General features: G+C 34.5%; 1 non-coding gene across 1 annotated transcript; it reads left to right on the top strand.

Annotated features, from left to right (window-relative positions):
- Positions 1-2,370: 2,370 nt before the first annotated feature.
- Positions 2,371-2,442, top strand: TRNAE-UUC. Its single transcript has one exon. It is a non-coding gene; the product is annotated as a tRNA-Glu (tRNA).
- Positions 2,443-24,441: the final 21,999 nt, after the last annotated feature.

The following is a 24,441-nucleotide window of genomic DNA, read 5'->3' as shown; positions in this document are numbered from 1 at the left end:
TAGAACATAATTAATAATTGGTGGCCATTTTGTAATTTTAATAGTCGAGAGACTCAACAAAGTAACTTCATATAGTCGGGAGCCATTTTGTAGCCATTAATAGTAGGGGGACTGAACAAAATAATCCCCTATAATTAGAGATCATTTTATAACTATTAATAATTGTGTAATTCAATAGAACAATATTCTATAATAAGGGGACCTACGACCATTTGTCTACTTTACCCCCTTTTGTTTTAATAATACTTTACCCTAATTTTAAATGAGATAAACATAAGTAAAAAAGTTGACAATGTGTGGACTGAAAAGTCTAGACGGCTATATAAATGGTTTGAGACACCCATCTTAAAAGTTGAACAAACTGAAATAAAACATGCTTCAAGAATCAAAAACCAAAATCGGTTTAAATGCATTTTTTTTAAATGAGAAAATAACCTCAGTGATGAAAAATGTTTTATAATATACGATTTTAATCAATTTTTTTTGGATTTGTCAAAATGACCAACTAAATCGCAATGCGATCGATAATTCGCAACGCGATCTCCGGTATCGCAAATCAGTTTCCAGATTCGCAACGTGAACATCGATTATCGCAATGCGATTTTCCAAATTCGTTGCGATAGTCGAAGTTCGCGTTGCGATTTATTCCAAATTCGCAACGACTGGTGGTATTGCATTTGTTTCTTAATAATTTTCTCTAAAAAGATAGCATTCGCGCTGACGTGTCGAAGACATGTATTACCACGACCACGACCACAAGACGAGACGAGACGAGACGAGACGAGACGGCGGCGGCGACGGCGCGCGAGAGTCTCCTTTGTTCTCTATCACTCAACAAGGAAGTAGGAAAGCCAAGCTTTAAATACCATTCCCAATAGTGTTTCCAATACTATGTAAGATTGAGCATTACCAACACTTGTTCCCAATACTATGTGGGATTGAGCCTTAAATAGTGATATTATTTGTGAATTATAGTTAATGACTTTAGTATTTGTATGAAAAGTATTTGTGGTTCGTTTAGTTTTCATGTAATTCTAATTTATTTTCAATTGATTGTAATTGCACGATAACAATTTTTTTTATTCTCGCGAGTGATGCAATTTTTTTTGAATGTTTTGCTTAAAATTGCAATAATCGCGATTGATCGTAGATTGACTTTTAATTATGACATATTTAATCGTATAATATTAATGCAATTTGTTGTTGATTCAGTTGTTTTAAGGTGCATGATTGTTAATTGTTTCCTGAATAATCACATAGTATTGGAAACAAGTGTTGGTAGTGCTCAATCCCACATAGTATTTGGAAACACTATTGTGAATGATATTTAAGGCTTGGCTTTCCCACTTCCTTATTGAGTGATAGAGAACAAGGGAGACTCTCGCGCGCGGCCGCTGCCGCCGTCCGTCTCGTGGTCGTGGTCGTGGTAATACGTGTCTTCGACACGTCCGCGTGAATACTATCTCTTTAGAGAAAATTCTTAAGAAATAAATGCAATATGACCAGTCATTGCGATTTTGGACTATCGAAACGAATTTGGAATAAATCGCAACGCGAACTTCGACTATCGCAACGAATTTGTAATAAATCGCAACGCGAACTTGGACTATCGCAACGAATCTGGAAACTGATTTGCGATACCGGAGATCGCGTTGCGAATTATCGATCGCATTGCGATTTAATTGATCATTTTGACAAATCAAAAAAAATTAGTTAAAATCGTATATTATAAGACATTTTTTGTGAGTATATTATTTTCTCTTTTTAAATTGGTAAAGTAGCCCGTAAACCACAACACCTGACTTACCTCCATCAATCTATAGATGCAACCTCACAAGTACACAATGAATCCCTTGATACATTTAATTACTGAACAAACAAGTCAACTTATAAGTGTGGGATGGGGTCGGGGTCAAGTCACAAGTTTTGGGTTCGACAGATTTATCCTATTAGGACAGTAAGCTGAAAAATGAAAATGTAATGAATGCTTTGTTTATCCGTTTGACTAAAGTTAGAGTCCACTCAATCACAGATGTAATCCAAGTTCAAAGGTGGGCTCTTCAGTACAGAAGGCGTAAACAAATTCAAATGAATTTAGTCTTTGAAAGCTTTAACAGGTGACTCATTTTGATGTGCCAATTAAGTCTTATGGATTGATTAATCTTGCGATGGATTTGTTAGCTTTCTTTTATTTAATAAAACTAAATTGAGATACAAATAATGATGAGTATTCGATCAAATCAGATCTATTGTCCAACAATCAGCTTCTGATCCTGCAGCATAAACTCTTCCCTCTTCAAGAGTTGAGTCCATCATTTCGCTTGCTTTTAAAATATGTATAATATTTTATTAGAAGAGGGCAAACAACAATCCATTGTCGTCCAGTGGTTAGGATATCTGGCTTTCACCCAGGAGACCCGGGTTCAATTCCCGGCAATGGAATTACTTTTCATTTTATTAGTTTCTGCTTTTGTTGTTCTTCTCAGCAACACTAAAACGACGCCAGGTTTTTTAATCAGCTTCAAAAGGTTTCATTTGCTCTTGTCAAACATTAAACAACTTTCCTCCTCCTGTTTATGCTGGTATAAATAATAGAAAAAAACAGCAGCTATATTCAATTCCCTTCTTAATCAGGTTTAAATTGAACGTGTATCGTGTTATTAAATTAATACTAGAAAATTGTCATTTATAATTAAATAAATTTAATTTCTTAATCAAGTTTGAATAATTTATGCTCTCAGCTAACATCTATAGACATCCAAACGAGGCACTTGTTATTACAATGATGCTACAAAATCAGAAACCAGACCTATCATGCTTTATCATTGACAATATATAGTAAATTTTACACTTCTCAAAATGATTTTTCAGTAACCATATCAACCCTAATTCATTAATAACCCGTAACCTATAAGAGAAATCAAGTGTAACATCACAAACTATGGGTTAGTGATTAAATTGTAAAATTTTAGAATTTGGTGATTAAAGTGGAAAAGTTGAAAAGTTCAATGATTTATGTGGAGATATTTTCTGAAAGTTATTAGTAATTATCAAAGGAATTAAAGGGCAAAATGGTCATTTGACAAGAAAGATTTTTTTCTCATTTATATGATTCACGTGGGGTGGGGAAGAGTTATCTACAAACTCTTATTCCTTCTTCATCTTCTTCCTCTCGTGAAGGCTCCAAGGCAAAGGTGAGTTTTCTATTTTGTTGATTATTAGCTGAAATTTAATTTGAGTTTTGATCATTAAATGATAACTAAGATTAAGGAAAGCTTAAGTTACCTTAAAATCAAAAGATAAAGGAGTTATGACATATTAAAGAAAATGGGTTTTTAAGTGAAATTTTGAATAAGAAGGTTTAAATGAATTTGGAGGATGAATTTGACTTGTTATCCATGAGAATAAGAAGTTAGAAGTGTTAGAATTAAGTTTGGATGTAACATCCCAAAATACGGGTTAGTGACTAAATTGTAAAACTTCAGAATATGGTGACTAAAGTAGAATAATTGAATAGTGTTGTAATTGGGTATATGGTTAAATTGCAAGGAAGATGGAATTGAAGGATAGAATGGTTATTTGCAAGGAAATAATTAAAGAAGTGATATATATATATATATTAGTTACACGTGGAAAAGAAGGAATCAAAACACAAGGTTCTAGAGTTCTCTTCTTCTCTTCTTTCTCCACACGTGAAGAGGTCAATACAAAGGTGAGATTTCTTATGAGCTAATTGTTTGTTGAAATTTAAGTTAGGTTTTGATCATTAGATGATAACTAAGCTTAAGGAAAGCTTAAGTTGTCTTGTAATCAAAAGATGAAGAAGTTATAAGATATTAAAGAAAATAGGGTTTTAAATGAATTTATGGAAAAGAGTTGATAAATTGAATTTGAAGTTAAATTTGACTTGTCATCATGCTAAGTAAGGAATATGAAGTGTTAGAATTGTATTTAGAAGAGTAATGATGGATAGGATTTTGAGGTTAAAGATTATTTTCATGGATATAAGTTGGTTTAAGTAATGATGCTTAGGTTTAATGACATGATAGGGGTTTAAAAGAGAAGAATTGATGATTTTCGGGCTTAAAATACAATTTCTGGGTTGTGTGCATCGATGCACTCTCAAATAAATGAACATCGAATGCAATTAGTGCATCGATGCACCTGCTTAAAATACAATCATCGAATGGGATTTATGCACCGATGCATAAATAGTGCATCGATGCACCCGTCAAGGGATGCATCGATGCATACCTTCATTAAAAGATAAACATAGCTTTCTTTTTTAGCCTAAGGAGTGATAGTTTAGAATATATATCAATTAGTATGCTAATATGTATAAATGTATTACTATGTAGATTTAGAACGTAATCTCTTTCCGGAACAATCAAAGAATTAGAATTGAGTCAAAGCAAGGCTAAGGTGAGTGCATATCCTAGATGAAATGGAATTGAGATAAAACTTGCGACAAGTCTATCTCTTATCATTGAATTTATGATTCCATATTCATGCACATGCATACATATATATATATATATATATATATATATATATATATATTAACGTTATAGTGATTCCATGCATTTTTCATTCATGATTTAACATGATATTATATGAAGGAATGTCATTATCAGAGAATTCTTCCAGGTATTTGAAACAATGGAAATGATCATATGAAGTGACTTATATGTTTACATGGACAGTGATGAAAGAAATATGAAATGAGAAATGTAATGATAATTAAGCCCATGTTAATTAGTATGAGAGCTATAGGTATAATTGGTATGCCAAGAGTCAAGGGATTATCAGTGGTCATTCGGGAAAAATATTCAGTGCCCCTTGAGGGAATTATACGAGCTGTGGTGACAACATAGTGCAAAACCTCTATGTACTCGTGTACCTTCTGTTCTCAATAATGTACATAGACAATCCAAAGATAAATTAAAGTGAAATTAGCATGAGAATGTATGTGTTATGTGTACATGTTATCATCATATATGTTATAGTGTAATAGATACATGAAAGTTGAAATGTCCTGATCAATGATAAGAATGAATGTTCATAAATTCATTGTTATACATGTGTATAAATATATTTATGTTATGCCTCACCAAGTCTATAACTTAGCGTGTAAGTGATTTACACGTAGGTACCAAGAAACAAGAGGAGCAGTAATAGAAGCGGCAAGAACAACATTACTACTAAAAGATCATATCAGTAGTAATTGACAAAGTAGATATTTTGATCGTGTATAGAGTGTTGGCATGTAATAAGTGGTTAATTACGAATGCTCTGATCGATTTTGTGTTTTGTGTTCTCTTTTATGTAAATTAATGTATTTGATTTTAATGAAAGTTTAAATTTCCCTGTTTTCCTTTAAGTGTCAAAGTTTGAAAAGTCAATGTGATACCTCAGACTGATATTTGGGTTGGATATGGGTTGGGGATGTTACATTTAATGGTATTAGAGCTACGGTTTAGTCGATTCTCGACATAAACCGGAGTCTAAAGTATCGTATAAAGTATACATGCCAATAAAATAGAGAAAACTTCTGATCTGATTTAATAGTAAGTATGTTGTTTTGCTGATAGAAGGATATGGGTATATTTTTATAGATTTCCGGACATGGTAGCTCTAGAAGTGAAGCGGGAGACGATAGGCCCGCTGAAAACAATAATTCACCTGCCCTGGCCAGGCAGAGTGAAGATCTGACACCCTCTGGAGTGCCTGTAAGTGATCAAGATGTGTTCTTTAGAACACTGGACGCGATATTGGCGCTTTTCCAACCTTCTGTTACTTCAACTCCAAGAATGAATGTTGCAAATGAGTTGAAGGGTTTAGGAGCACCAAAGTTTGGAGGTGAAGCCGAAGAAGATCCTGTTACTGCAGACCTTTGGCTTAATGACGTGAAAATTATGCTTGAGGGACTTCATTGTTTCGATGCTGATAAGCTAGATGGAGTGGTTTCCTTGCTGAGAGGGCAAGTAAGGATTTGGTGGACTAACGTTACATTGAGAATGCCCGGTGATCAAGTAACTTGGTCTTTGTTTTTAGAAGAGTTCAAGCATAAATACATCGGAGATCAGTTCATCTGACAAATGAAGCAAGAGTTCATGAACCTGAAGCAATGAAACCGTACAGTTTATGAATACGAGTGTGAATTCAACAAGTTGAGTCGCTTTACTGCAGAGCTTATTCCTACAGAAAATGATGTTTGTGATTGGTTCATGGAAGGTTTACGTCCAAGACTGAAGGAAATGATAATTGTGTTAAATCTATCCTCATTTCAAGAAGTGGTGAATTGTGCTAAAGCTCTAGAAAGAGCTCATAATGAAAGGTTCAGAGATTCTCGGGCTCAAACATAAAAAAGAACAGGTGCATCGTCGAGTTCGGCACCATAAAAAAGGTACCGAGATGCTGGCCCTCGACCTCAGCCTAGATCAGAGTCAGTGGCATCCTCCGCAAGGGGATAAAATCTAATGAGGGGATGACAAACTTAGTCAGTGGGATCCGGATCCGGAAGATCTAACCCGAGACAATTAAGACAATGTCCACATTGTGGAAGGAATCATTTGTGGATATGTAGAATGATTTATGGAGCTTATTTTAAATGTGGGGACACCAGACATTTTATTCGGGATTGTCCTATAATAGCTGGTGAATCGGTACAGCCAGAGAGGTATGCCTCGGTTATTCCAAGGGGAATAGGTAGAGGTAGAGGAAGAAGTCAGTAAGAGTCCTCGACTCCACAAGAGATACGCTCCACAGCTCGGGTGCATAATCTCAAAATTAGCGATGATAGAGATGATCCGAAGATTATAGCAGGTACCTTTCAGTTGTACGACAAGAATGTGTTTGTTTTGATTGATTCGGGGTCTACTTATTCTTACATTTGTAGTAAGTTAGTGAGAGAATTGAATATTCATTTAGAAGCTACTAGCAACGAGGTGATAGTGACTAATCCGTTAGGACGCAGTGCTCGAGTCAATATTGTGTATCGAGGGTGTCCCATACGGATTCAGGGAATTGAATTCCCTGCTAATCTGATGGAATTACCTTTTGACGAATTCGAGGTGATACTGGGAATGAATTAGTTATATCGTTATTACGCTAATGTTGACTGTAGACTGAAAAGAGTAACGTTGAGAAGTTCAAAAGATATAGAAGTTATTGTATTTAGTGAATGATGGAACCCATTGGCTAATGTAATATCAGTGATGTCGGAAAAGATGTTATTGCTACAGGGATGCCAAGGGTTTATTGCTAGTGTGCTGGATGTGAGAGAAAAAGAGAAGGGGATTGAAGAAATTCCTATAGTTAGAGAATTTTCTGACATTTTTCTTTTAGAGTTACCGGGTTTACCTCTAGATAGAGAGGTAGAATTTCAAATTGAAGTAATGCCTGGAATTGCACCTATTGCCATGTCACCATAAAGAAAGGCCCCAAAATAATTACAAGAATTATTAGACAAAGGGTTTATCAGACCAAGTGTTTTACCATGGGGAGCTCCAATTTTGTTTGTCAAAAAGAAGGATGGATCCATGCGTCTTTGCATTGATTATAGGCAACTTAATACAGTAACCATCAAGAACAAGTATTCACTCCCCCGAATTGACGATTTATTTGATCAGTTAAAGGGAGCTTCAGTGTTTTCAAAAATTGATTTACGTTCTGGTTATCATCAATTGAAGATTCAAGATAAAGATATTCCAAAGATAACCTTCAGAACGAGATACGGTCATTATGAGTTTATCGTAATGCCTTTTGGAGTTACGAATGCCCCGACTGCATTCATGAATCTCATGAACCGAATATTTCAACCTGATTCTCATGAACCGAATATTTTAACCCTATTTGAATCGATTCATTGACGATATTTTAGTGTATTCGAAGTCGGAAGAAGAGCATAGTTCACATTTGAAAATCGTTCTACAGACTTTGAGAAAAAAGAAGCTTTATGCCAAACTCTCCAAATGTGAATTCTGGTTGAAGGAAGTGACGTTCCTTGGACATGTGATTTATGCAGAAGGAATTCGAGTGGATCCCCAAAAGATTAAAGCCATTTTAGAGTGAGAAATTCCAAAGAATGTGTCAGAAGTCTGGAGTTTTCTGGGGTTAGCTGGTTATTACCGAATGTTTGTTAAAAACTTTTCGATAATAGCATTACCCCTAACTAAGTTATTGAGGAAAGAGGTAAAATTTATGTGGAATCCGGAGTGCCAAGAGAGTTTTGAAAGGCTAAAGAAGATTTTGACAGAAGCTCCAGTGTTGGTTCAACCCGAGTTTGGCAAGGACTTCGTAGTGTATAGTGATGCGTCTCATAATGGCTTGGGATGCGTGTTAATGCAAGAAGACAAAGTGGTGGCCTATGCTTCAAGGCAATTAAAACCGCATGAAAAGAATTATCCAACACACGATCTGGAGATGGCTGCAGTAGTGTTCGCTCTTAAGATATGGCGTCACTACTTGTATGGTGAACGATGCTATTTGTATACAGATCATAAGAGTTTGAATATTTGATGATCCAAAAGGAGTTAAATTTAAGATAGAGAAGATGGGTAGAGTTTTTAAAGGATTATGATGTAGTGATCGATTTTCATCTGGGGAAAGCGAATGTGGTAGCAGATACCTTAAGCCGAAAGACGTTTGCAGCCTTACGAGCTTTGGATGCCAGAATATCGTTAAGAGGAGACGATGTTATATGTACAGAATTGAATTTCAAGCCATCATGGCTAGATCAAATTAAAGAATTGCAAGTTGTAGATGAAAATTGTTTAAAGAAGTTACAACAGATAAGGAATGGAGAGGTTACGGATTATGAAATGAAAGCTGATGGGAACCTATATTGTCAAGGAAGGCTAGTGATTCCAGATGATGATGAATTGAAGAAAGACTTGTTAACGGAAGCTCATTATAGTCTATTGACTATGCATCCCGGGGGAAATAAAATGTATATGGATCTTAAGAGTCGATATTGGTAGCCTGGAATGAAAAGGGACATTACAGAATTTATATCCAAATGTCTGACGTGTCAGCAAGTCAAAGCTGAACATTAGGTTCCGTCCGGACTGTTGCAACCTATGTCTATTCCTCAGTGTAAATAGGAGAATGTAATAATATATTTTGTAACAGGGTTACCTTTAACCCTGAATAAAAGAGATTCCATTTGGGTGATTGTATACAGATTGACTAAGTCAGCTCATTTTATTCCAGTGTGAGTTGATTTTTCCATGGATAAGTATGTTGAGTTATATATCAGGGAGATTATACTTCCACATGGTGTACCTGTTTCTATTGTTTTGGATTGAGATCCTAGATTTACTTCACGATTTTGGAAATCATTACATAAAGCGTTGGGAACTCAGTTGAATTTTAGTACAACGTTTCATCCACAAACCGATGGACAATCTGAGCGAACAATCCAAATTTTGGAGGATATGTTGAGAGCTTGTGTTATTGAGTTCAAAGGATCGTGGGAAAGGTACTTGCCTCTTGCTGAATTCGCGTACAACAATAGTTATCAATCAAGCATCAAAATAACACATATGAAGCTCTTTATGGAAGAAGATGTCATACGCCTCTAAATTCATTCGAGCTTAAAGACAAAGAAATTCTTGGTCTGAAGTTGATCCAGGAAGTGGAAGAAAAGGTTCAAGTAATTCAAAGTAATCTCAAAGCAACAGCTGATAGACAAAAATCATACGCGGATCTAAAAAGAAAAGAGATCGAATATCAAGTAGGAGATAAAGTGTTTCTCAAAATGTCTCTATGGAAGAAAGTTTTGAGGTTTGGACGTAAGGGAAAGCTTAGTCCTAGATTCATCGGACCATATGAGATCGTAAAGAGAGTTGGACCAGTGGCATATCAGTTGGCGTTGCCACTTGAAATGGAGAAAATTCACAATGTCTTTCATGTCTCAATGCTTCAGAGGTATCGATCTAATCCTTTCCACATTGTGACTCCAGAAGAGATCGAGATTCAACCGGATTTGACTTATGAAGAGAAACCGATTAAAATCTTAGCTCATGAGATTAAGCAACTAAGAAACAAGACTATCCCATTAGTTAAAGTATTATGGAGGAATCACAAGATAAAGGAAACAACATGGGAATGTGAAGAGGACATGAGGATTCAGTACCCCCATCACTTCGCGTAATAAAAATTTGAGGACGAATTTTCTTAAGGGAGAGAGTTTTGTAACATCCCAAAATATGGGTTAGTAACTAAATTGTAAAACTTCAGAATTTGGTGACTATAGTAGAATAATTTAATAGTGTTGTAATTGGGTATAGGGTTAAATTGCAAGGAAGATGGAATTGAAGGATAGAATGGCCATTTGCAAGGAAATAATTAAAGAAGGGATATATATATATTAGTTACACGTGGAAAAGAATGAAGCAAAACACAAGGTTCCAGAGTTCTATTCTTCAATTCTTTCTCCACACGTGAAGAGGCCAATAAAAAGGTGAGATTTCTTATGAGCTAATTATTTGCTGAAATTTAAGTTAGGTTTTGATCATTAGATGATAACTAAGCTTAAGGAAAGCTTAAGTTGTCTTGTAATCAAAAGATAAAGAAGTTATAAGAGATTAAAGAAAATGGGTTTTTAAATGAATTTATGGAAAAGAGTTGATAAATTGAATTTGAAGTTAAATTTGACTTGTCATCATGCTAAGTAAGGAATATAAAGTGTTATAATTGTATTTAGAACATATTGAAATTTGAGTATGATTCTTGAATTTCATATGAGGGATAGGATTTTGAGGTTAAAGATGATTTACATGAATATAAGTTGGTTTAAGTAATGATTGTTGGGTTTAATGACATGATAGAGGTTTAAAAGAGAAGAATTGATGATTTTCAGGCTTAAAATACAATTTCTGGGTTGTGTGCATCGATGCACATTTAATGTGTATCGATGCACTCTCAAATAAATGAACATCGAATGCAATTAGTGCATCGATGCATAAGGAGTGCATCGATGCACCTGCTTAAAATACAATCATCGAATGGGATTTATGCACAGATGCATAAATAGTGAATCGATGCACCCGTCAAGGGATGCATCGATACAAGGTGTAGTGCATCAATGCATACCTTCATTAATAGCTTTCTTTTTTAGCCTAAGGAGTGACAGTTTAGAATATATATCAATTAGTATGTTGATATGTATCAATGTATTACTATGTAGATTTAGAACTTAATCTCGTTCCGGAACAATCGAAGAATTAAAATTGAGTCAAAACAAGGCTAAGGTGAGTGCATATCCTAGATGAAATGGAATTGAGATAAGACTTGCGATAAGTCTATCTCTTATCATTGAATTTATGATTCCATATTCATGCACATGCATATATATATATATATATATATATATTAATGTTATAGTGATTCCATGCATTTTTCATTCATGATTTAACATGATATTATATGAAGGAATGCCATTATCAGAGAATTCTTCCAGGTATGTGAAATAATGGAAATGATCATATGAAGTGACTTATGTGTTTACATGGACAGTGATGAAAGAAATATGAAATGAGAAATGTAATGATAATTAAGCCCGTGTTAATTAGTTTGAGAACTATAGGAATAATTGGCATGCCAAGAGTCGAGGGATTATCAGTGGTCCTTTGGGACATAGTGGTCCTTCGGGACAAATATTCAGTGCCCCTTGAGGGAATTATACGAGTTGTGGTGACAACATAGTGCACAACCTCTATGTACTCATGTACCTTTTGTTCTCAATAATGTACATGGGCAATTCAAAGATAAATTAAAGTGAAATTAGCATGAGAATGTATGTGTTATGTGTACTTGTTATCATCATATATGTTACAGTGTAATAGATACATGAAAGTTGAAATGTCCTGATCAATAATAAGAATGCATGTTCATAAATTTATTGTTATACATGTGTATGCATATATTTATGTTATGTCTCACTAAGTCTATGACTTAGCATGTAAGTGATTTACACGTAGGTACCAAGAAACAAGAGAAGCAGTAATAGAAGCGGCAAGGATAACATTACTGCTAAAAGATCATATCAGAAGTAATTGACAAAGTAGATATTTTGATCGTGTATAAAGTGTTGGCATGTAATAAGTGGTTAATTACGAATGTTCTGATCGATTTTGTGTTTTGTGGTGTCTTTTATGTAAATTAATGTATTTGATTTTAATGAAAGTTTAAAATTTCCATGTTTTCCTTTAAGTGTCAAAGTTTGAAAAGTCAATGTGACACCTCGGACTCATATTCGGGTTGGATATGGGTTGGGGATGTTATATTGGAAAACATGGAAAATTTGGTATGATTATTGATTTTTATATGGAGAATAGAACTTTGAGGTTTAAGATGAAATAAATGGATATAAATTAGTTTAAGTATGTATATTTGAGTTAAGAATATGAAATGGAATGAAACATGAAGAATTTAAGTTGATATAGTGAATTTTCGGGCATGAACAGTAATTTTTTGGGCTTTAACGAAAATTCCAGATTGTGCAAGGGGTACAGATTCCCTCTTGGGGGGTATCGATTCCCCCTAAATGAAAAATGGAATTTTGGTTCATTAAACCGACTTAAGTTATCAACATCAAGTTTAAGGTTTAGGCTTCTGATAGTTGTTTTGAAATGTTATATTTATGTAGATATTGAGGCTAATCAAGTTTCAGAATAATCAAAGGATTATGATTGAATCAAAGCAAGGCTAAGGTGAGTGCAATTTAATTGTACTTATGTTATCGAAAAACATTGGCTTGCGATGAGCCAGTGACGGAGTTACTACGGTAAGAAGTGACTCTTAAAATGTTATTTGATTTTTATGAGTGTATATGTTAAATGATAGGTGTGAGTACATGTTAGTGTGATTGTGAATAGGTAGAAAGAAAACATGTAATGATATAAGAATTCATTATAAGATATATGATATGAAAATATGATAGTGAACTAGGTGATGTATATATGGGAAATATATGTGAACAAAATATGATATAAGCTATGTATATGTGATCTATGTGAATGCAAGTATGATGTATGAATTCATGAGTAAAGGTATGCATAAATGATACATGTATGAAATTAGATATATGAGAATAGGTATATGTAACATATGAATATACTTGAGAAATACATATTATCTGATGAGATATATATTACATGATATGACATGTTAGTTTACATGAACAAATGAGAAATGATATAAGCCATATGAAACTATCTACATGAATACATGCACTTGTGATACATGTGATATGATATGAGATATATGGTTACACATACATGTGGTATGTGACAGAAGAGAAATAACAAGTATTATGAAATGTATAAATGATAATGCCCATGTTATATAATACGAAAGCTATAGGTATAGTTGGCATGCCAAGAGTCGAGGGTCTACGCGGTCCTTCGGGACATATACAATGGTCCTTCAGGACAAATTTCATATGCCACTCAGTGGGACTTATACGAGCTATGGTGACAGCATTAGTGCACAACCTCAATGTACTCACATTCCTTCAGTTCTCACCAGTGTACCATGGGCTAATAAAGAGACAATAACAAATACAATATATAAGATGCATATGCTTGTGGTGATATGAAAGGTATTGCATGAATTATAGGATGCTATGTGTGTTATTTTGTGAAATATATGTGTTCTATGATATGTATAGAAATGTTCAACATATGCTTATAAGATCACAAGGAATTAGTAACAATAATATGAGTATTGAAAAGCATGTTAATGATATATGTTTTTATATGATATGATATGATAGTATTAATTATTTATGCATTGCTATGAGTAGAGTAATGTTACATGATTTTATGCCTCATTAAGTCAACGACTTAGCGTGTGATTATTTCACGCGTAGGTTCCGAGAAGAGGAAGATTGGTAAAAGTTATGCAAGACAGGTCAGTTTCTCCTTTCCAAAGATCAGTTTTGAAAAGAATGAAATAGTATGTATTTTGTAATAATGATAGTGGTTGGCATGTAATAAAGATTTGAATTCGATATGTTTTTATTGGTTCGTAAAATCATATGATTGAATTTTGTAATGTTTTAAAGGTGTATTTGTAAATGGAAATTTTATACGGATGAAAAATAAGATTTTTATAAATTTATACATATTTTACGGAAGTACTGTAGGAGCCCTGTAGTAGGGTATCGATTCCCTGTGGCAGGATAATTGGTTCCCCTATTACAATCTGGAAATTTTAACATTCGGGGTACTGTAGTAGGGTACTGTTCACTACTATTCATACGGTACTGTTCACTGTTCATACCATATTTTACTTTTCATAAAACGTATATTTTCTTAAATTGGTTATAACAAACATGATTCAACAATATATTATCGTATTTTCTTAGAAAGAGTTCAAATGTCTTGATATTTTATAAGAAAAAGGTTTTGAAAAGTCAATGTGGTATCTCGGACTCGTATTCGGGTCGGATACGGGTTGGGTTGTTAGATCAAGTCACTATATTCCTTATATAATAAACTTAATTTTAACAAATGGTATATATTGTATGTTCTCATTTCTTTGGTTTATTCTTAATTCTGAAATGTTTGAACAAACGCTGCATATAATAAATATGAATAAAGGTGGTTAAACCTTATTATAATGACAGATTTAAAGGTTTGTTTAAAAGTTGACGTTTTAATTAGGGTTAAACAAATATTTGACTCTAAACCATATTTGTTTTATTAAGTTATTTTTAAATTCTTTGACTCCTAAAACTTAATTTTCGTTATTATTTCATCTTAATTTTTAATTTTTTTTAAATCAACCAATCAGAGTGTGTCATGTAACACTTCTGTCGTAACGGTCCTTCGGGGTGGTCCTGAAATTGTGTTTCGACTTGAATTGATGTGATGGAGTCGCCACCGATCATTTCAAATTAGGTTGAGCGGACACCTGAAACCTACCATTTATCTGATATGCAACGTACCAGAAACTAGTCGGATTCGGGAGTCGATTACGGTCAATGAAGGATGAAGACCTCCTTTCAGTACCAACACGATTATCCGGTTGTCTTAATTGCGAAATTTGGGATTTAAATTAAAATTTAAAAGTTCAATCCAAATTATTCACTTTGATGAGCTTTTATATTTAAAATAAAGTCCTAAAAATGAAAATTAATGTTTTTAAAAAAGTAAATAAATAAAACACTACAAAATTAAAAAAATGGGTTAGAGTATCAATTTATAAAAATATAAAAATAAAATTAAAGAAGGATTAAATTGAAATTCAATGGTGAAATTACAAATTGTGACTAAAATGAATTACGTATCAAAGTTATAGGGACCAAAAAATAATTAAATTATTTAGTAATTACACTTCAGTCCTCCCCATAAATACCCCCTAAAACTCTTTTTTATTTCATTTTTCATTCTATTTTCTAAATAAACAAAAAGAAAAAGGCTCTCAAACACTTTCCCCCATCCTAAGCTGGTCACCCCACCGACGCCTAGACCCGCTGTCGATCGTCACTCCGGCCAACGTGAATACAAATCTCTCAACCAAACAACCCCAAAATGAACACCTTGGTGTAGATCTACAATGTAAAGTTTCAATTTTTACCCTTCCTCGATGACGACTCGGCCTCCATGCGGCTTTTGGCTTTCCTCTGATGATGAAAACAACAAAGCTAAGTGTTCTCTTATCTCCTACGATTTTTGGTATTTTGGGGTGATATTCGAATGTTTTTTTAGCTTGATGCCTCGTGTGTTTTTCTTGTTCTCGTAGGGGCTTTTTATAGTCATTGGGGTTGGTTTGTTTCCTTTAAAAACCAACGATTTTGTTGCTTTATTTGCTGATGTTTCGGTTCTATCCTTGACTTGATATGATTTTGTTTCCATTTTTTGTTTGCTTTGCGTGCTACCGAAAGGATTTGTTTTCTTTCACTTCGAATCGGCTTCAATCTGGTTACCAAAAATGGTATGTATGCCTCAGTTTAGCGCGTGTGGTGACCTTGCCAGCACGTGGTCTTCACGTGCCGTTGAACGGCGATCGTTGGGTTCCCCTAATACATTCTGGATCGTTGGATCAAAGGGTTATATCTAACAGCCCTCGTACGGCTGCTTTGTGACATAAATTTTAGGGTTTTGTAACCCTAGCTGCCTTCGATCTGGGCCCTTGATTCGTGTTTTTGATCTAACTGTCGTATGTTGTGCGGCGCCAATGTTAAAGATGCAAAACCCTAACGTGCTTGGGCTGAGGCCTCCTCTACTGGGTCAGGCAACGAGCTTCATTCTTGGACCCTTTTTAAAATGGACAATTGACTTGGACCTTTGGACTCTTTTAATTGGACCTACGAACTCTTTTAATTGGACCTACAAAATAAAAATATTAATAATATAGTATATAAATAATAATATTATTATATAATACTACATATACTACGTATAAACTATATATTATATACTAGATATAAATATAAAAGACTATAAAATATATATTATAAATATATTATATAAATAAATACCATAATATATATAAATATACTATATATAAATATTATATATATATAATACTATAATAAAATACTATACATAAAATATAAATACAACAACAAACAACAACAACAAAACCCAATTCCCATATGCAATAGGGTAAGGGAGAGGTAGGGTAATAGGCTGCCCCCAACGCTAGGTTGAGAGTAGCTTCCGTGGAAGACCTCCGGCAGTCAGAAAATTAAAAATATAGATAAAATGCAATGCATGTATAAATAAATACATAAATACATAGTTGAACAGTATTCATATGCAGACAATAATATCATTAATATCATATGCGCGTTTGTACTTGGGCAGTAATCCCTGCAAATAAATCCATACGAAAAAATCTCTGCATATAGACAGAAACGTAAGACCCGACTAAATTTAAAAGTGAAGAGAATGTTACACAGAAGTCAACGAAAGCAAGCCCAGTTCTAAGCCTTCATAAATACCAATAACAGAAACGTATAAAAAGTAGAAGTTACCCACACTACTCGACTACTCTAGTTTTGAGTCTCCATACTTTCCTATCAGAGGTCATGTCCTTGGTAAGGGCTAAATTCATCAAATCAGATCTCAAGCAGTCTTCCCACTTCCGCCTTGGTCGTCCTCGCCTTCTGGCACCATCGACTGTAATCGACTCTACCCTCCTGACCGCATCCGACGGTAGTCGCCTAAGGACATGCCCAAACCACCGTAGTCTTCCCTCCCTCAATTTTTCGGAAACAGACACCACCCCCAAGGACATCCTAATTGCAGAGTTTGTTGTCATATCCCACAGAGTCCTACCGCATGTCCATCGAAGCATTCTCATTTCTGCGGCCTCTATCATCCTTACATGATCTTTCTTGGTTGCCCAACATTCTGATCCATACAGCAGTGCTGGTCTTATTGCCATTCTATAAAATTTTCCCTTAAGTTTTAGAGGCACCTTCTTGTCACACAAAACTCCAGTAGCGGCCCTCCACTTTAGCCATCCCGCCTTTATACGGTGTGTAACGTCATCTTCTACACCCCCATCTTTATGTATCATAGACCCTAGTTACTTGAAACAATTCTTTGAGGGGAGAACGTGTCCTTCTATGCATACTTATACATCTTCATCGTTTTGGTCCCCACTGAAGTTTGAACATAAATACTCTGTCTTTTCAATATTGATCCTTAGACCTTTTTCTTCCAAAGTAGTCTTCCAGGTAGCCAGTCTACTATTCAACTCAGATTTTGTTTCAGCAACTAGGACAATGTCGTCAGCGAAAAGCATACACCATGGTACACCGTCAGGTGTCGCACAATAGATGTCGTCCATAATCAAGGCGAAGATGTAAGGGCTAAGAGCTGACCCCTGGTGGAGTCCGACTTCCACTAGGAATGCCTCGATGTCGCCAACTGTAGTCCTGACGTGTGTAGTAGATCTACAATACATATCACGAATCGCCCGGATATAAGCAGTTGGGATCCGTCTTGTTTCCAAAGTCTTCCAGATCGTATCTCGGGGAACGCTATCATAAGCCTTCTCAAGGTCAATGAATGCCATGTGAAGATCTCTAGACTTTTCCCTATATTTCTCCATAAAATATAAATACTATATGTAATATCAAAATACTACATAATATATTCTATAATATAAATATTATATGTTATATAATATATACCATATACATATAATACAAGTTCCGGACAAAAATATGTGTCTACAACTTCCGATTTTATTAAAGAGTAAATGATATTTCAAGTCATTTAGGCTTTTTTGTTTTGTTTAGTCTTTAATTCTCTTAATCCTAAATTGTTTAGTAAATGACGTTTTTTGAACGGTTAGATGAATAAAAATTAATGACTCGTATTAAATTTTTTAACTTAAGAAAAAATTATTAAAAAATCCATGAAAGAACGTTGGTATTTAGCAATATATATATATATATATTTAAAGAAGTATGAAACAAAAGGTAGACATGGCCCCAAGAACAAAAGGAATCACTCGCGCCATTTTACTCATAGAAAAGTATGATAACATGATTCTTTTAGTCATTTTCTCTTTTGAGGGTCCTCTTCACTAAGCTTAAAGTAATATGTGAGACTCTAAAAATTTAGAAATGTCATCATTTAGCTTTATTGTTTTTAGAAATTTTAAATTTAATCTTAATCATATTTATAATGAAGTGGAAGGAAAAACTCTCGAGAAATGAAGGCATGGATGCTCCTAATGGGTATAGAATCAATGACCTAAAAAAATATGAGAAAATAAAGATAAACAGTTTGAGCAACCGACAAAATGTGATAGCTCTTTGAATTTAAATTTTAAATTTAATATATATGAATTAATAAAATTAAACTCTAATAATTCTTTTAACATTGAAAGTAAATTATTAGTTTAAGAAATGGTTTATGAAGGATCATAACATAAATTCAAACTCGAAGATCACTTTTATTAAGAGAATTTCATCTTGATAGGGATTAGTCCTATGTGAAGCGGACATTACTTAGGTTAACATAATAACAATAATTATTATTTGACTTCCTTTTTATTGGAGTTTTGGGCGCTAAAGTCTAGAGTTATGTTAGATCAAACATATTTTGAATAAGAGTAGAATTATTTCAATATAATTTTTTTCATTTATGATGTTTGAACACATAATCTTATTTAAAAAACATATAAAAAATCCTTACCTCTCGATCCGACAGATTTTAATTGAACAATTGAAATGTTAAAGGAAGGCACTTAAAAATAAAAGGCACAGAGAAAGAATGAAATTGCAAGGAAAAGAAGGAAGTTGAAGATATGATTCCAATTTGGGTTGCTCAAGAAACTATGGCAATGGCCCCTTGAGCCAACCAACTGGTCAGCTAAAACATCCCTCAACAAATCATGCATAAGGAACTTCCCACTATCATTTTCTTTTTTTCTCTTATAATCACAAACACTTGTTATTCTCTCAATCCTATAATTCTTCCTAGGAAAACAAATGGTTACGCCTTTGACAAATTTTTCTTTAAATATGAATTTATTAATTAATCGAGCGACTAAAAATAATTATATTATCTCATTTTGTGTGAGTTAAAATCTCGTCATTTATCTTGAAAATATAACATCTCTCTATAATCAATTTTTTTCTTTAAATCTATAAGTGAAATATTATATATGTGATGAAAATTTGGACAACTCCTTTTATCTGTAACTGTCAACTACTCTGCACAAACTGATTTGCCTTTGGCTACTATATTCTTTTCTTTTTAATATTCCTTTTTGGTCTCAATTAATATTGACTCTAATTTGATTCTAAAAAAATATCCATTAAATCATACGAATACTTGAGGTATAAGAAACGGATTAAGTTGAAAGGAGGACAGTAATTATACCAAATCTACGCTAATAATCTTCACTTGTCTTGCAATCACATAAGTTTCGTCCAAATAACAATGATTAAATCGCACAATTCTCATCATCAATGGTTAAATATTCATTTTATTATAGGATCCTAGTATTTAAATCAATCCTATTAACAATATAACTAATAAATTCTCATTAGTTTAATCTGAATAAAATAAATAAATCAATGATAAATGAATTTCAAGCAACGAGGGGTAGGGTTTGGTGGGAAGATCACATGCAAAAGCAAAATTAAGGTGAGGAACTTAATTTGATCACGCTCTAGCTCATTCAACCTCTAAATCTCTACCTACGGTTTGGGGAGATGTTGTTCAACAACAAAGCTATGTGTTATCCACGACGTGTTTCATTTCATCAAATTAAATGCCAAAACTATTTTAATATTAAATAAATTGTGAATTCGACCTGAATGATCAGATTGGATCAAGTAAAAGTTAATCTAAAATATTATATTAAGATAAACCAACATTACGATGAACAAATGTATTTGTTAATAATGATTTATACAATAAAAAAATTCAAAACCTTTAATACTTGAAAGACAAAAGTCTTAATTTAGTCTACAGTAAGCACGCATCCACCTTAAAATTTAATTTATTTTTCATTTAATTATATATGTTGTGTTATTAATGTATTTGTGTCGATCTCTGAAGTATTTTTAGATTTGCAATTGGTATGAGTCTTTTGTTAACCTATAAGACTTTAGTGATTATAATTTTTTAAAATTTTATAAATAGACTTAAAAAACACTAATATACTAATAGAAGTTGATTCAAGTGTTAAGCAGCTTGATATCACTTAAGCAATGTCTCGGATTTAAATCTTTGTGTATACAGAAAATTTATGCTGTGAGACTCACCCACTAAAATTATGTTTGCGACACGAATTTATCCAAATTAATCAAGATAAAGCATTGAAATTGTATTACAAGCAAGACCACATCTAGGTTTGATGATATGTATATTCATAAACAGTGATAAGATTTTTGGAAGTGGAGTGATGGGAACAAATTCTTAAAACCTTGACTTTTTTATATTTTTTATTTAATGAAAAACTTTTGACTTTAAAGTTTACACATTTGTAATCGAAGCGTAAAAACTTGAACGGACCACCGAATACAATTTATTCACGAGTCAAGTCCACTCTAACGTACAATTAATGCACGGAGTAATACGTGGCCCGATGAATGCGGTTTACGGGCCCCACTGCCCTAAATTTTGGTCTTCTTTTCTTTTTCCTTTTGAAAATTTGCTGTTTTTTTTGGGAATCTTTAGTCTTTAATTTCTTTTTCTTTGTAAAAATAATATCCAAAATTAACGTCTGAAAACTTAATTTTCAATTCATGCATGCACTAGCTGTTCTTATTTGACCATTTTCCACGTTTTTCTATGCTCACTTAACCGCTTTTTATATAATTTAAAGTTTCATTTTTAATTCTATATTCGAGTTACTCCATTTTCCCTTTTTCTTTCTATTTTCAAGTTACTTTTTAACCAAGGCATTATGATTAAGAGGGTTATAAATAGTTTTATGTATCGAATAAAATAATAGTTATAGTAAGCATTACTCAGTAAGGTGGGGAAATTTTGAGGAAAATGAAAGCTATACTCAGAAAAAATCACTGTAAAATTAATCCTATTTTCTTAAATTATTCCTCATAATCCTCGTTTTTTAATTATATTTTCAATTTTAATATTCCCTTGATTTAATCAAGTAGAGTGGCATAATTAGGAGCAAATCTAAGGGTGACCCCACTATTCCCTCCAACTGAAGCTTCAAAATGAAGGGGAAATGGAATAAAAGGAAAAGGAAGATATTGTTGGGAGCAAAAGAAATGAAAATGATGCCACATCTTGTAACTTAAGCAAGGCCTGGAGTTGAAGCACCAAACTTCATAATTCCACTCCTTTGCTTCTCATAACTCGATCATCTTTACGTGTTTTCAATTAACTTTGTTAAATAATTTGTTGACGAAAACGGGTAAAGAAAACGAAAGAACAGGAGAATTTTACGAGGTTCGGCAATGTGCTTACGTCCTCGGTGCCTAGGCGGCGCTAGAATTTTATTCAATGATATTATAGGTCTAGGTTACATCTCTATTTATAATAGAAAACCCTGGTACATAATTACAAAATCAACCCTGTACCGTACCGCGGGGGCGTAGCCCCCGCACCCCCAACCCACATAATTTGTAACCCCACAACGAGACTTTCTTTGTAAGGACAATTGATGTTCGCTTCGCTCACTCCGCTCCATCTCCTGTCCTCTTTACTGGTATATTTATGAGCCATACCTAACAAATCTCCACCTTGGCGAATATCGTACCCCTTGGAAACTTCAATGTGGGTTGGGTTACCTTGCTTATTTAACAACTCGAAACATTCAACAAGTCCAAGCAATGCTTGAACTTGTCTGTCGTAACTGGCTTGGTGAACATATCAGCGGCATTCTCATCAGTATGTACCTTCTGAAACAAAACCTCTCCAGATGCAACCAACTCTCTGATCTTGTGGAACCTTACATCAATATGTTTAGTTCTAGCACGATACACCTGATTCTTAGCCAAGTGAATAGCACTTTGATTATCACAAAGCAACTGAACTCCACCTTGTTGAACACCCAACTCCTTCACTAAACCAGTAAACCATAAAGCTTCTTTTGCAGCTTCAGCCGCTGCCATGTATTCAGCTTCAGTTGTAGATAGTGCCACGACAGATTGAACAGTAGACTTCCAGCAAATAGGCCCTCCACCAAGAGTAAACACATACCCTGTCGTAGATCTTCTATTATCCAAGTCACCTGCATAATCTGAATCCACATATCCTACAACCAAAGGATTATCCCGCTGACTCCCAAAAACAATTCCATGTCCCACAGTACCCTTTAAGTACCGAAAGATCCACTTGACTGCATCCCAATGTTGCTTACCAGGTTTAGACATGTACTTACAAACTTGACTAACAGTATGAGCTAAATCAGGACGAGTACATACCATCGCATACATCAAGCAACCAACAACATTAGAATACGGAACCTTTGCCATATTTTCAGCTTCCTTATCTGTCTTAGGGCACTGTTCTGATGAGAGCTTAAAGTGATTCGCCAATGGAGTGCTAACTGGTTTCGCGCTGCTCATCGCAAACCTTTCTAGCATTTTCTCAACATAACCCCGTTGAGATAGCCGCAGTTTCCTTGAGTCTCTGTCCCTGCAAATTTCCATTCCAAGAATTTTCTTTGCAGCACCTAAATCTTTCATATCAAATTCCTGACTCAATAAAGTTTTCAAACCGATAACATCATCCATGTTCTTCGCAGCAATCGACATATCGTCAACATACAGTAATAGAAAAATAAAAGAACCATCATCAAGGCTCTTAACATAGACACAACAATCATACTCACATCGGTTGTAGCCAATCTTGATCATATAGGAGTCAAACCGTTTATACCACTGTCTCGGAGACTGTTTTAACCCGTACAAAGATTTCTTCAATCTGCAAACTAAATGCTCGTTTCCAGGTTGAGTGAAACCTTCAGGTTGCCGCATGTAGATCTGCTCCTCTAAATCACCATGCAAAAAAGCAGTTTTAACATCCATCTGCTCTAAATGCAAATCCCAACTAGCCACCAATGCAAGTACTGCTCGGATTGAAGTGTGCCTGACCACAGGAGAAAAGATTTCATCATAATCAACTCCTTTCTGCTGTGAAAAACCCTTCGCTACCAAACGAGCCTTGAACTTCTCCCCCTCTTTTTCTGTTACTGCTGGTTTCTTCTTATACACCCATTTGCAACCAATCGGCTTCTTACCCTCAGGAAGGGGAACTAACTCCCATGTGCGATTGTGATTCAAAGACTCCATCTCCTCAACCATGGCTGCCATCCACTTGTCGTTTTCCTGACTAGTAACGGCATCATGAAAAGTAACTGGATCATCACTACTAACAGTAAGTGCAAAAGATACCAAGTCTTCAAAACCCAATCTGTTTGGAGGCTTTATATTCGTCCGTCTCACCCTGTCTCTGGTGAGACTATAATCCTGCAAATCATCCGTAGTGGAACCACCAGAAGTCGGTTGAGAAGTTTCTGGTTTCTCAACTGGAAACTGCTCGAAATCTACCACTGTCGTGTCTTGCTTCTGCTGCAACATAGACTGTTCATCAAAAACGACATCTCTACTAATCACAACTTTCTTCGCAACTGGATCCCAGAACTTGAATCCTTTGACACCTTTCTTGTAACCCAGAAAAATACACTCCTTCGATTTTGCATCAAGTTTGGATCTCTCATCAGCAGGTACATGCACATAAGCAGGACAACCAAAAATCTGTAAGTTATCAAAACTAACATCATGACCAGTCCATACCTCTTCTGCAACTTTCCCAGCCAGCGATGCCCTTGGCGATCTGTTGATAAGGTAACACGCCATGTTAACAGCCTCAGCCCAGAAGTGTTTGGGAAGCCCCGCATTCAACCGCAAACATCTGGCTCTTTCATTCAACGACCTGTTCATTCGTTCCGCAACACCATTCTGTTGTGGTGTCTTGCGCA

This window comes from Hibiscus syriacus, unplaced genomic scaffold, assembly GCF_006381635.1.
Source record: "Hibiscus syriacus cultivar Baekdansim isolate YM2019G1 unplaced genomic scaffold, ASM638163v2 tig00111402_pilon, whole genome shotgun sequence".
Lineage (NCBI taxonomy): Eukaryota > Viridiplantae > Streptophyta > Magnoliopsida > Malvales > Malvaceae > Hibiscus > Hibiscus syriacus.
Note: the sequence above shows the minus strand (reverse complement) of the source record. Positions and strands in the feature narration are given on the sequence as shown.